The sequence below is a fragment of the Brassica oleracea genome, chromosome C7 (genome assembly GCF_000695525.1).
Source record: "Brassica oleracea var. oleracea cultivar TO1000 chromosome C7, BOL, whole genome shotgun sequence".
In the NCBI taxonomy this organism is placed as follows: Eukaryota; Viridiplantae; Streptophyta; class Magnoliopsida; order Brassicales; family Brassicaceae; genus Brassica; species Brassica oleracea.
Window position 1 is genome coordinate 10,549,354 of NC_027754.1, and position 12,152 is coordinate 10,561,505.

At 36.1% G+C, this 12,152-nt stretch overlaps 1 long non-coding RNA gene across 2 annotated transcripts; it reads right to left on the reverse strand.

Annotated features, from left to right (window-relative positions):
• Window positions 1-4,779: 4,779 nt before the first annotated feature.
• LOC106303765 lies at window positions 4,780-6,310 on the reverse strand. 2 transcript variants are annotated; one of them, XR_001262533.1, is made up of 5 exons: window positions 5,996-6,310; window positions 5,887-5,911; window positions 5,691-5,814; window positions 5,132-5,386; window positions 4,780-5,050 (listed from the first exon to the last, which is right to left on the reverse strand). It is a non-coding gene; the product is annotated as an uncharacterized LOC106303765 (long non-coding RNA). The 2 variants fall into 2 exon arrangements; XR_001262532.1 differs by having other exon boundaries at window positions 4,781-5,050; window positions 5,691-5,911.
• Between the last annotated feature and the right edge of the window lie 5,842 nt (window positions 6,311-12,152).

A 12,152-nucleotide genomic window follows, 5' to 3' on the forward strand; every position in this document is an offset into this window, starting at 1 on the left:
CTTATTGATATCAAGTAATTCTTTATTCATTTGAATAGTCTTGCTTTAGTTGGAATATTTTTCTCATTAAAATCTTTTATATAGGGTAGTTCGACTGTATGTTGTTTTCTTTCCCAAAAAGCGTTGGGAAGATCTGAACATACTTGCTCTATTAGTTTGTTCTCGATTTCTTTAATTTTATTTTGAACATAAGGTGTTTGGAGTTGTTCTTCTATTTTTTTATAAGAAATTTCTTCTTGTAAATATTGAATGCGATTTTTTTTACTTTTTATTAAGTTTATAGTTTTTTGAATAGTATTTTCTTGGAGATCTAGGACTTCTTTTCGTTTTATAGGATTTAAGAATTCAAATGTTAATTTGGTTCCCATTATTTTAGTGGTTACTCCTATTTCGCTTGCTTCAAATGGGTAAATTTGAGTAACAAATGGGGTTCCTAAAATTACTTCTTGGGACAAATTTTTTACTAATATAAATTGATTTTTGAAAAAATATCCATTATTGCATACTTTTGCACAGGGTAGTTTATATTTTATTATAAGATTGTTTCCTTCAGCTCCGCTTAATCGTTCGGATGTTTTTTCATAATACATAGAGAGTATAATTCATTCTCTTATACAATTTTGGTCTGCACCAGTGTCTAGGAGTGCGATGATGTTTGTTTTAAAATCTTTTCCTACATGCAGAGATATTTTTATATACCATTTTTGGTAGTTGATTTTTTCAATATTTTGAATATAATCTTCTTGAGATACGTTTCATGGTTCTTTGAATGGAGTTTCGTTTGGTGTACTGGATGAAGGTTTGTTGCTTTGGATGAGTGTTAATTTAGCATCGAATTCTAATTGTTTTAAAGCTTGTTGATTAACAATTGTTTGTAATTCTCTAATTTGGGTCTTTACTTGTTTAATTTCTGTTTGTTGTTCTCCAGTAGTAATTTGTTTAAATTGACTTTGTGTTGGATATTTTTCAAGTATTCTGTTTAGATTATAAGTCTCAAGGTTAGTGAATTTTTCTTCTTTTTTAACAATTTCTTTTAATTTTAATAGGTATTCTTTTTTGATCTCTGGGTCTTCTATTTTGTCTATGATTTCTAGTAAAATTTGTTCATTTTTAGTTATAACGTTTATTTGTTTACACGTATATAGATTATCGGAGTACTCTTGAGATTCTGAGGATGAATCATTAGAGTCTTCGATTTCGTTTATTGAGTAAATGCTTTCATTGTCAGAAGATGTTTCTGTATCGGATATTAATAATTTAGTAAATTTTTCTTGCATATCTTGTTGATCTTGGAAGATTTCATTAATTTTTTTCTTCATTTGGCATTCAGTAGACCTGTGACCGGGTCTTTTACAATTCCAACAAACTATATTTTGTTTATTAATATTTTTTTTTATTATATTTTTTATTTTTTGAATAATATTGTTCTCTTTTATTAAACTGCTTTTCTTTATGATAATGTTTTCCTTTTGAAAAATATTTATGAGATTTGTTACGTCTATGTTTTTGTCTAGAAGGTGGATTTAGTTTTTCGTAACCATATTGCTTACAAAATTCTCCCATATTTTTTTTAATTTTGAATTTTGAATTTTCTCTTTTTTTTTATCTTTTCGCTTTTGGCAAATTGTTAATCCTTCTTTTTTGATGAACGCAAATAGTTGACCGCACGTATAGAATTCCAGTCGAATTGTTTACCGCCTGCGTAATCTTTTAATTTGTTGATTACTCGTTCCGCAAAGAAAGAAGGTAGTCCCATGACGAACCTTTCTTTCCAAAATGGTTGATTACAGTCGTTTCTTAAGAATATATTTGCTAAAAATACGTCTTTATACCATTTGAAGTCTCCTAAAGTTGGACATCTTAAGTTGGTTAATATTAGTTTTTTGCTTTCTAGTTCTTCTGCTGGATTTCCTATAAAGTGCATGGTTATAGTATTGATTAATACTTCTACAGCGTTTTCTTTTTCTACTTCTTCATAAAAATCATCTTCTTGTTTTATAATTGTTTCTTTGTGATTTACTATTGCTTGTCTTTCGTATTCACTTAGTGAATTATCCCACCAATATCTTAATGCTCCATTAAATCTTGTTATTAATAATCCACAGGCTTGCTTATATGTGAATTCTCTACCTTTGTAGGCAGCAGCAGCCATAGTCATTTCTTGTACTAGTTTTAATGTTTCGTATTCTGATAAACCATCTAAGTCCCAAGTAGTTATACCGTCGCCGCTATAATTACTGGTTTTATATTGATTTTCTTCAAATAATAAATCAGGTGGAGTATATTTTTTGTAGTAAGGTTTCTTTGATCTAAAATTATTTCTTATTCTATTTATTTCTTGAATATCAGATTCTGAATCTTGATTACTTTCTCCTTCTTCTTCAATGATGTTAATTCCTTTTTCTTTGTCTAGATTGTCTAATCTATTAGCTATTGATTTTAATACTTCATTGTTTTGAAATTTAATATCTGTTTTCGGGATTGTTATGAATGGTTTTGATGTTGAAGAGAAGGGGTTTTGTGGTTCTTTAACTTCTATTTTATTATCTATGTGGTCTATTTGTTTTGCTATCGTATGTAATATTTGGGAATGATAATTATTTTGTTGATAAATTTCTTTTATTTCTGCTTTGGATGCTGTCTCATTGTTGTTTAAATTGGCTTCTGTTTTGAAGGGGGTTTCTATTATTCTCCTTTGAGAAGTTTCTATTTTTATATCCGTTAACGGTGGATGAACTGATTTTGTTTATTACCATCTGTTTTTTCCCATACTTTTAATAGACTAATATTTGTATTAATTTCTTTAAATGGATAATTTATTTTTTTGTTAGTTAAATATAATTCTAGCCATGTAAAGAATGGTATATTAATTTCTTTTTCTTGTATAAATTCCTACCATTTTTCTCTAAATTCTATTTTTTGTTCTTTATTATATTTATTAAAATACCAGTTTCTTTTTTCTTCATTTGTTATTGAATAAAACTCTTCTTTTAGGAAATTTTTATTTATTTTAAATTCTTTATTGATGACATTATTTGATTGGAAGTCGGATGGAGCTGGGGACGTTGGATAAGATTTTCTTTCAGGTTCCGCAATAGGTGTTTCGAATTTTACTAAATTTTCTTGATTGGGTTTTTAACTTTCAACTTCTGAATCAGCACTATATTGTCTAGCCTGGAATTCAAAATATGTTGGTCTAAATTCAGAAAAAGAACTTCTTGAATGGTATGAACTTATTCTAGGTCGAATAGGTTCTTTAAATGATCCAAATCGTAATAATATTTTACCATCTCGTTGTTCAATTATTTTTTGAATATTTCTTTGTTCAAAATTTCTAAGTGGTTGAGAATAGCTTATTTTCCATTGTTCTGGGATAGTAAATTCATTCCAATTTATTTGCTTACTTGCATAAGTAGATACATGTGTATATTTGCTATGTACAAATAATATAGTTGTTTCTTCTTTATCATCTTGTAATAAACATCTTGGATTAAATTCAGAGTTTGTTTGTTTGAAATAAATTCGATAGAGTACTAAGTATCCATGTCTTTCATTTTGAAATTTTAATTCTGGTAAATGAATGTTTAATACCAAAGTATTGAGAATTGCTTGATCATGAAGACTTACTTGGAAATTAGGTGCACAATTGAAATATACAGCTCCATTGCATAGATTCGTTTGTACTACTCCGAGAAGTGAATCTTCAAATTTTAGTAACGTTTTATCTCTTAGAAGCATTAATACAGGTTGATCTATTCCAGTTCTTGATAAAGGTTTAAGAGCTATTTTGGATAAGTCTAAAATGAATGTAATTAAATCATTTTTGTTTATATTTATCTAAGGCTAGTGATGATAATAATTTAATTTCCTCAAATTCATGTTGAAGAGATAGAGTTTGTTCATGTTCTTTTATTGAATAAGCTGATTTAAAATCAAATGTTCCAATTTGATATATTTGTTCAGGGTTAATATGTGGTAAATGATTTTTGGATAATTCATTGTTTAAAGAAGAAATTTTTGTTATAATTTCTCTTGAATTAACTGTTGATTTAGATGTAGATGCTTGTTTAGGTTTAAACAAATTTATAAAGGATGACGCCATCGAAATTTAATTCATGTGCATACTAAACTTAAAAGACTTACCGGTCTCGGGTTTGACGCAACTAGAACTTACCAACAGTTTCACAGCCTTCTTTGGACTTACTACCGGGAACGTAACTAAACAGCGGCTGACTCGAATAAGGTGAGCTTTAGGTTTAGGGTGTAGAATTTAATTTCGAAAACGGTTTTTAGAAAATCGTATAAAACCTTTTCTTAAAAAATCGATCGTTTTAGCCTGATACCAGAAAAGTACAAAGTTTTCCCTGATACTGCTGTCATTAACTTTTTAGGGTATTAACGGTTAGTCAGAGTTTCTTGGATTCGGGTTGCTAGATTCGCTGGACTTTGTATTTTGAAAGCGTAAACTGAATAAGAAGCAGTGACGTAAGCAATGACGCAAGCAGTAACGTAAGCAATGACGCAATAACGATGTCGACACCATTAGATGGAAGACACGTGTACTCAACCAATGAATCAACGCCACAACTCAAGCTTATCAAGCAAGCCTCTTCGCCTATAAATACACAAGCTATGGAGACGAAGGGAGCATCAGAAGTTCTCCGAAGCCCTCTCGCTCTAAGAAATTCTCACTCTAAAAAATCTCTGCTCTCACCCCCTTTGTAATACTCTCTACTTATTGTAAGTACCAAAAATTTGTAATCAAAATCTTGATATTAATAAAACAAAAATTTTATTCAGTTTACGCTTTCAAAATACAAAGTCCAGCGAATCTAGTCCTTAGATTCTAGCAACCCGAATCTAAGAAACTCTGACTAAACGTTAATACCCTAAAAAGTTAATACGGTGTGACAGCAATATCGGGGAAAACTTTGTATTTTTCTGGTTTACATTACATAAGCATATTTGTTTACCACCTGTCTAGTGAGGTAGCTCCCTAGAAGGTTCCGTGGAGCAATTTGACAATTTAAAACTTTCAGCTCTTCACCGCCTAAGAAAATTTACCACAAGCAAAAGGTAATCAGCACATAAACACATCCTAAATCTAAAGTACGGAATCGATACAAGTTACCTCTTATGAAAAAGCTGGATCCGACCCTTGGGTATTCATCAAAGCGTCCAAGTCATAAAAAAAATTCCTTAGATTCCTCAAGTCGGAAGAACTTTTGGAGCTCTATACTATAGAGTTAGCACCATACAAGTGAAAGCAAAAGAGAGAGAGAGATATATGCAAGTCATAACAAAAAGATAAACCTTCCATAGTCTTTTCCTCTGCCTCCTTGATCTTCACCAAAACTCAATCTCCCAATGGCTTAACCGAAGTGTACTAAACAACGAATCACAAGAAAAATCAATACGAAACAGAGACATATGCAAGTCATAACAAAAAGAGAAGGAACATATTCAAATTCTGTCAAGTCTCCATTAAGATATAAAGCTAGATGTGTCAGAAGCTAAGTTTCTTCACACAACTGATAGCAGATTGGACAAAATAAATGAGACAATACAAACAGCAACTCAATATTAGATAAGTTCTACATGTTCAATCATGTATGTTCACCGAGACCAACTAAGAAACAAATAAATGAGCAACTACAAGACAGTCAAAACTCCAGTGGAGACAAACATACCTTAGATTAGCGGCCACGAGGTCGAACACGGCAGATCTCGAACACGGCAGATCTATGAAGCGGTGGCTAAAACGGCGGAGACAAAGCAAGACACGACCCAGAATGTGATGGAACAGTCAACAACCTAAACAACCAAAACCAGTCGTGACAAAGAACACACCACAAACAAAGATGAACTTGTAAAAGAGACTTAGACCTGCCCAAAGCTGCTCCTCAGTGACCTAAGCCCAAAAAAGTTTAGTATAAGTGAAAATATCGCAAGCCTGTGAAAGAACCATTGAAGAAAGGTGGAAGCTTTTACAAACCTGTGCAACTGAAACTGATAAAACGAAGGGAATAAGAAGAAGAAGCGAGAGACGGGAAATGTGATGGTGCCGAAGAGCGACGGAGGAAGGCGAAGGAGCCAATTCGCCGTGGATGGAGGAGTTTCGGAAAGAAGAAGAAGACGAAGAGGCTACGACGACGAGATCCAGTGGCTTGACGGATTAGGGTTCCTGAATTCGACTTTGAACAAGGCCAATCCATTTGTGTTTCTTCGATTGGAATGGATAGATTAATCCTGAGTAAACAAAATGAAGAAGAAGATGGAGAGAATGAATAAAGTTTTTTCTTCTTTTGTAAAACGGAAATGACTTGGCAAAAACTAACTTAAGTTTTTTTTTTTGGTACGAATGTGAAATTTCAGTAAGAGTTTTTACCTCCAAAATGAAATTCCAGCTACGAAATTGATTTTTCCGTTTCCTATTAATAAATTTTATTGTAGCGCAAATTTAAAGCTACAATAGAGTTGTGATTCGATTTTGACACTTTTGGTAGCAGTTGGTGAATTCGTGCTACCGCGAACTGTTACCAATACCCATATTTCTTGTAGTGTAGCATAAGAAAGAGAGGTTTCAAAGCTGTCTTCGATATGCAGTCATAAGTAGTGTGTGACAGTCATAAGGCGTGTGTGACTATGCATTGGAGTTTCAAATTTCTTCATATTCTGCAAGTTATTGGAACTAAAAGCATAGTGAATCACAAGGGGTTTCGCACTGGTTTTGTATGGGACTTTCTGAAGATTCGGTGAGGATTTTTCACAGTGTTCTTGGTTTGAATCTACATGGTATATCAGTCGCAGGTGGTGTTCTAATCTATGTGGGTATTTCAGCTCGGTATCTCATGGAATTCTTGGAACTAGGGTACGCCTAAGAACCTTGAATGATATGAGTGTTTCATGGCTGTTCAGATGGTATTCTTAGTCAGCGTGAAGGGTGTTGCAGAAGGGTTGAAGGGAATCGACTCATGCAGGGTTCGTCTATGTGTGATCATGAGAGTCTATAGTTGGGTAGAGGTTCAGAGAACAAGATACTACAAGGCTGCTAATTTCAGAGGGGATGCAGTGTGGTTTTCTAAGCAGATATGTGTTTGGCATAACACATAGTTTTCTGCTGGGATGGATCTGCGAGGACAAGGAGTTTACTTGTTCAAGGCAGAGTTCGGCTGAACAGGTGGCGCTGTCAAATCGAAATTGATTCAGGATGGAAACATGTATGTTTCGGATTTTCTGCATGGGATTCAGTAGTAGTTTGTTTTGGCTTCTCAGGCATATGAGAGAAAACAAATGGGTCTACAAGGTATCACGGTTGCAGAGGTAATGATTTGTTTGAGCAGAGATTCTTTGCGTCGAAAGTCTTCTTAGCAAGTTTTGTTAAGCGGCGGGATCTGTTGGCAACATCAGCGGTTCAAAGTGATGTTCAAAATAAATTGTTCATTTAGATTGTTACAAAAGAAATTCTCAGGATGAGGAATTTGGTGTCTACGGGCTATTGAGGTTGGATAAGGATTGAGTCAAAGGGCTTCTGGTTTGAGGCAGTGGTGATTCTGGTTCAGCAAAAGCTTCAAGTAAGTATCAACATCAGCTGGAAATTCTGGAAAAGAAGAACCAATAGATTTGTAGTCACGATCACATTAAGTGTGACAAACCAGAGATGACGTTGAACATGCAGAGCAAGAGAAAGAAGCAGGTGGTGTTATTTTGTGGTAGACAATGATAACGTCAGAGACAGAGGAAGAAACGTTCACAAAGGATTATCTCAATGCACGTGGTGGTTTCAGGTTGGTGAAATCATGATGAGAGACTTGCAAGGGATGCAGCGGTATTTACAGGAAAGGGAAGACTCGCGTAAGCTGCATCAAAAAGGCTGCACAGGTGGGCGTGTTCGTGATCAGCAGTGTTGGAGATTGATTTAAGTCGTTTGGGATGGAGGATATTTCAAGGGAAGATATACTCACATTAAGTCAAAGCTAGGCTTAAGGAGAAGGAGTCAAAGGTCATCAATCTCACAAGGACTGAAGGTTTTTCAGAGAGAACAAGGAAAGCTTGTTATCTTATCGAAAGATGACCAACGGATCTTGCAGCTGCACAGGTTAGTTGTCGTGTGACAACAATATGACGAAACAAAGGTGATTTGTTTTGGGTCAGTTCAAGTCCGGCTCGTGGGTGCATGAGAGGAAATGTTTCTGGCTGATAAAAGAAAGTCAGAGGAGTCACCAAGTTAGTGTGACTGAAACATGTTGTACCACTACAAAGAAGAAACTAAAGCCAGAGAAAAAAAATGTGTAGAAGCCTACACAAGTATATGCTGGAGCAAATGGATATTTGTGGTAACAACATGTATCAGCTTTAGCGAGGTCGTGAAAGTGACAAGAAAAGTTTCTGGCTGTAAGAAGAAAGCCAGAATAGGCACCAAGTCAGTGTGGCAGTAATAGGTTGTACCTCCACGAAGAAGAAGCTAGAGCAAGGACAAAGTGTGTAAAAGCCTCATAAGGGTATGTTGGAGCAAATGGCTATTTGTGGTAACAACATGTAGTAGCTTTAGAAAGGGCGTGTGAGTGACAGGAAACCAAAGAGAAAGGCGATTCAAGGTTTGACTTAGCTTGAAGATTCTGGTCAAAGGCAGAGAGAAAATGCGCAGGCGGAATCGGGTTGAACAGGTTGTTACGAATGGTTGTAATCCTGAGGAAAAAGGGTGTGAGACAACAGTCATCAACACTTGTTCAAGAAGCAGAAAGTCGCTACCACAGCTAGTAGAAGCGTGTGTAAGTTATGCCTTAGAGGAATCGTCAAGGATGTCTTAGTTGGAAATTCAAGATGAATAGACTCAGAAGAAAAGAGATAAGGGACGCCAGTCTTGTGTCACGACCATAGGTGTCAAGGTGGAGCTCTCGGACAAGAATTGGAGCTCACAAAGAAAAAGAAAAATATTTGCAGACTTGACCGGGTCGGAACTTCATGCTTGAACAAGTATGGGTTCAAGTATAGTTACAGTTGGAGAAACTCGTCATGAGACTCTAGTTTGACATAGGAGAAGCTGTAAGGGATTATCTCAGGAGCATCACATGCATAGATGATGTGAGATAAGGTTAAGAGGCCGGCAAGAACAACAAACAGTTGCAGAAACTTAGTTACAGAGACATGGTACTTCTAAAGGGTTATTTGATTCGGGTGGAGCCATTGATATTATATAAGGACTGATGCATCAGGGATATATATATAATCTGATTCCAAGTGGAGTGAGTCACTGGCTTAGAAGATGTCTTGATTGGTTCAGCTGAATGGTAAAAGTTTCGGTTAGCAACATGGTCAGCCCAAGGGAGTAAGAGCTGAAAGGAAAGGTTATTCCATGACAAGAGGGTCGTGGATATGTTCAGTGTGTCACGGCCAGGGGTGTCAAGATCAGTTAACAAGTACAAGGCGCATCATAAAGAGTTTGTAAGAGGAATCTTACATAAGGTAACTTGTTGGCAAAACAAGTGAAATCGGCATATGTATCAGGAATACACTACAGTGAGGTTTGATACAGAGGACCACAAAATCTGAGCCGAGTATGATGCATGGCAACACGTGGTGAGGTACTTAATTAAACTGAGGTATTGAGCGGTGAAGATGAACAATGGTGAGATGAAGCAAAGTAAGAAACTGTTAGAAGACATTGCAGAGATTGCAGGAAATTGTCTTACAGTGTGTCCATCTCAGGAAGGGTAAGACTTGTTCTCCACAAGCAGGCTCATCTTAAGCTCAAGTCATTGAACTGAAAGAAGCTTTCATGAAGGTCTAAATGCAAGGAAAAGTCGATTGCATTTAAGAGAAAATGAACCGGTGGAGTTCTAGATATATGGTCGCATCACAGGGGAATATTGAGGCAGTTTCCTCAGGAAAGTCCTTTAGCAAATGGCCAGATACTCATCGATGGCCAAGTACTCATCAGGCTAATGGCGGGTTTCAATGACTAACAGGCGGGTTCAATGACTAACAGGCGTGTTCAACTCGTTTATGGTGATGCACATGTTTCGGTGTTTGGAGACATCTTAATACAAGAAGGGTATTGAGATAATGAATTCACAGCTGAGAAAAGGAGGGATATCAGGGATTCTAGATAAAGATATCACAGGCAACTCGTGAGGAGAGCCAAGGCATATCATGGATTCGATGGTATGAGGCTCAGTTCATTCAACTAGCAGTGGGGTCTAAATCCGTTAGTTGAGGTTTTGTTATTGCAGAATAGTTTGATCAGATGGTGGAGCAAAGATATTTGTGTCGATAGTTTTCCTAATAATGTGGTTTTAGGCGGCTTGTCCTACTTAAGTGTGCAGCGGTACAAAGTGATGCTCAAGAACAGTATGTTCAAGAACATCAAGGTTAAGTCAAAGACTGTTCCAGAGATATGGAGCATGAGTGACTTCAAGCTTTGCGGTTGGTTTTAAAGGGTTCAGTGTGACATCAAGGTTCTATTACAACATGAGGGTTTCACCAGGATTGTGTCGAAAGTCTGTTCAGCAAAGTGTTTAGATGGATGGTGTGTTCTGTTAGAAATAATGTCAGTACAAAAGGTGTTCAAGGCTGAAGTGGTTTAAACAAGTAGAGAATCAGAAGTTGTTTCAGGATTGAAGCATATATGGTTCGAAGGATGTTTTACAGAACTGAAGGAATTTCGATTCAAGGCTCAATGTACATGAGTGGAATCGAAAGGCCAAGGAGGAAATAACCTTGCAGAAAGATGTTCAGGTTTCTGTTCAAGCACTTGAACAGGTTCTTGATTTTTACAACAAGGCTGCGTTGTTGATAAGTTCACGAGGAGTAACAAAATATGAAGTAACACGACGTCAATGAGGAGTTGAGCTTGACACTTGGAGTGTAGCAGCTGGGTTCGCAACTCAGGACACTAGATGAAGGTGATGAAAATTCTGAATGGCAATGGGATTGTCACATACCTTTCATCAGGCGTGATGTCTATGTTCATTGATGGGGCTAAGTGGATTTAAGTGTTTAATCTACTTAAGCGGTTGTGGTGTATAAGTTGAAGCTTATGCAGGTTTCAAGAAGATCATGAAGGGACTTCAAACTTTGCTCAAGGTGGAGCTGAGAGAAGTGAGAAGAGATAAGAGAAGACAAGGAGATGCAGAAGATGAGCTGGTTTGCTAAAAGCATCAGGAAGGGTCGGCACAAAGGAAGGGTTATGGATTTGGACCAAACAGGTGGAGTTTTGTGAGGTTTGGTCAAGCCCATCACACATGTTCAATGTTGGGCCGGCTTGCACAAGTTACGCGCGGCCAACATATGAGCCTAAGCGTTGAAGCCCATTAGGTTAAATGCTGATACAAAGAAGGAGAGATCACGACAGAGATCTCTAAGCGAGGTGAAAGCCAAGTCTCTGGGAGGCGGAAGCCTCAAGCATCTAGGGAGTGCTTCCATGGCATCTCTTAGAGAGATAGAGTAAGCTAGACATATATATGTTGTTCTAGGCTTAACTCTTAGCCATGTACTTCTCTTGTATTCTCATTATACTCTCTAGGGTTTGTATACCCAGGACAGAGAAAGTAATGATCTTGTAAACCACATCGGAGGTGTATTCCGATACTTTATATTGGATGTTGTGGATCATGGATCCACCCCAGATGTAGCGTGCTGCGGCCGTGAACTGGGTGAAAAATTCTTGAGTCATGAACAAGGATTGAATCGTATGAGTAGTGAAAAAGACAGGGGTATTATGAACTTGTATTTCACAACAAATGGGTACCATAACTGCAACTTCTAATAAATTCAAGGTTATTGGATTAGCCATTTATACAAATCCCATAAAATCCTCCCTTATTGAAAAACTGGGATTTAATCAATGATACTTATCAAAAGTTATTTGGAACAATCTAAAAAATAATTTGTAGTTAAAATTGAGTAATAACAAAATACCACCTAATGAGATGGTATTTAAAAAAAAAAAAAAAGTTACTTTGTCCCCTTCGATTAAAACCAAAAAGTGATCAACCCTAATAGAAAATTAGAACAATGGAATCGTCCTATGTTATATGATGATAAATCAATCATCTAAAAACACCATAATGTTTGATGAATCCAGTAATTTCCATGAATCTGATAGGTTACGGTAGTTTATGTGGTTGTAGGCTACTTTACTTCTCTGGTTT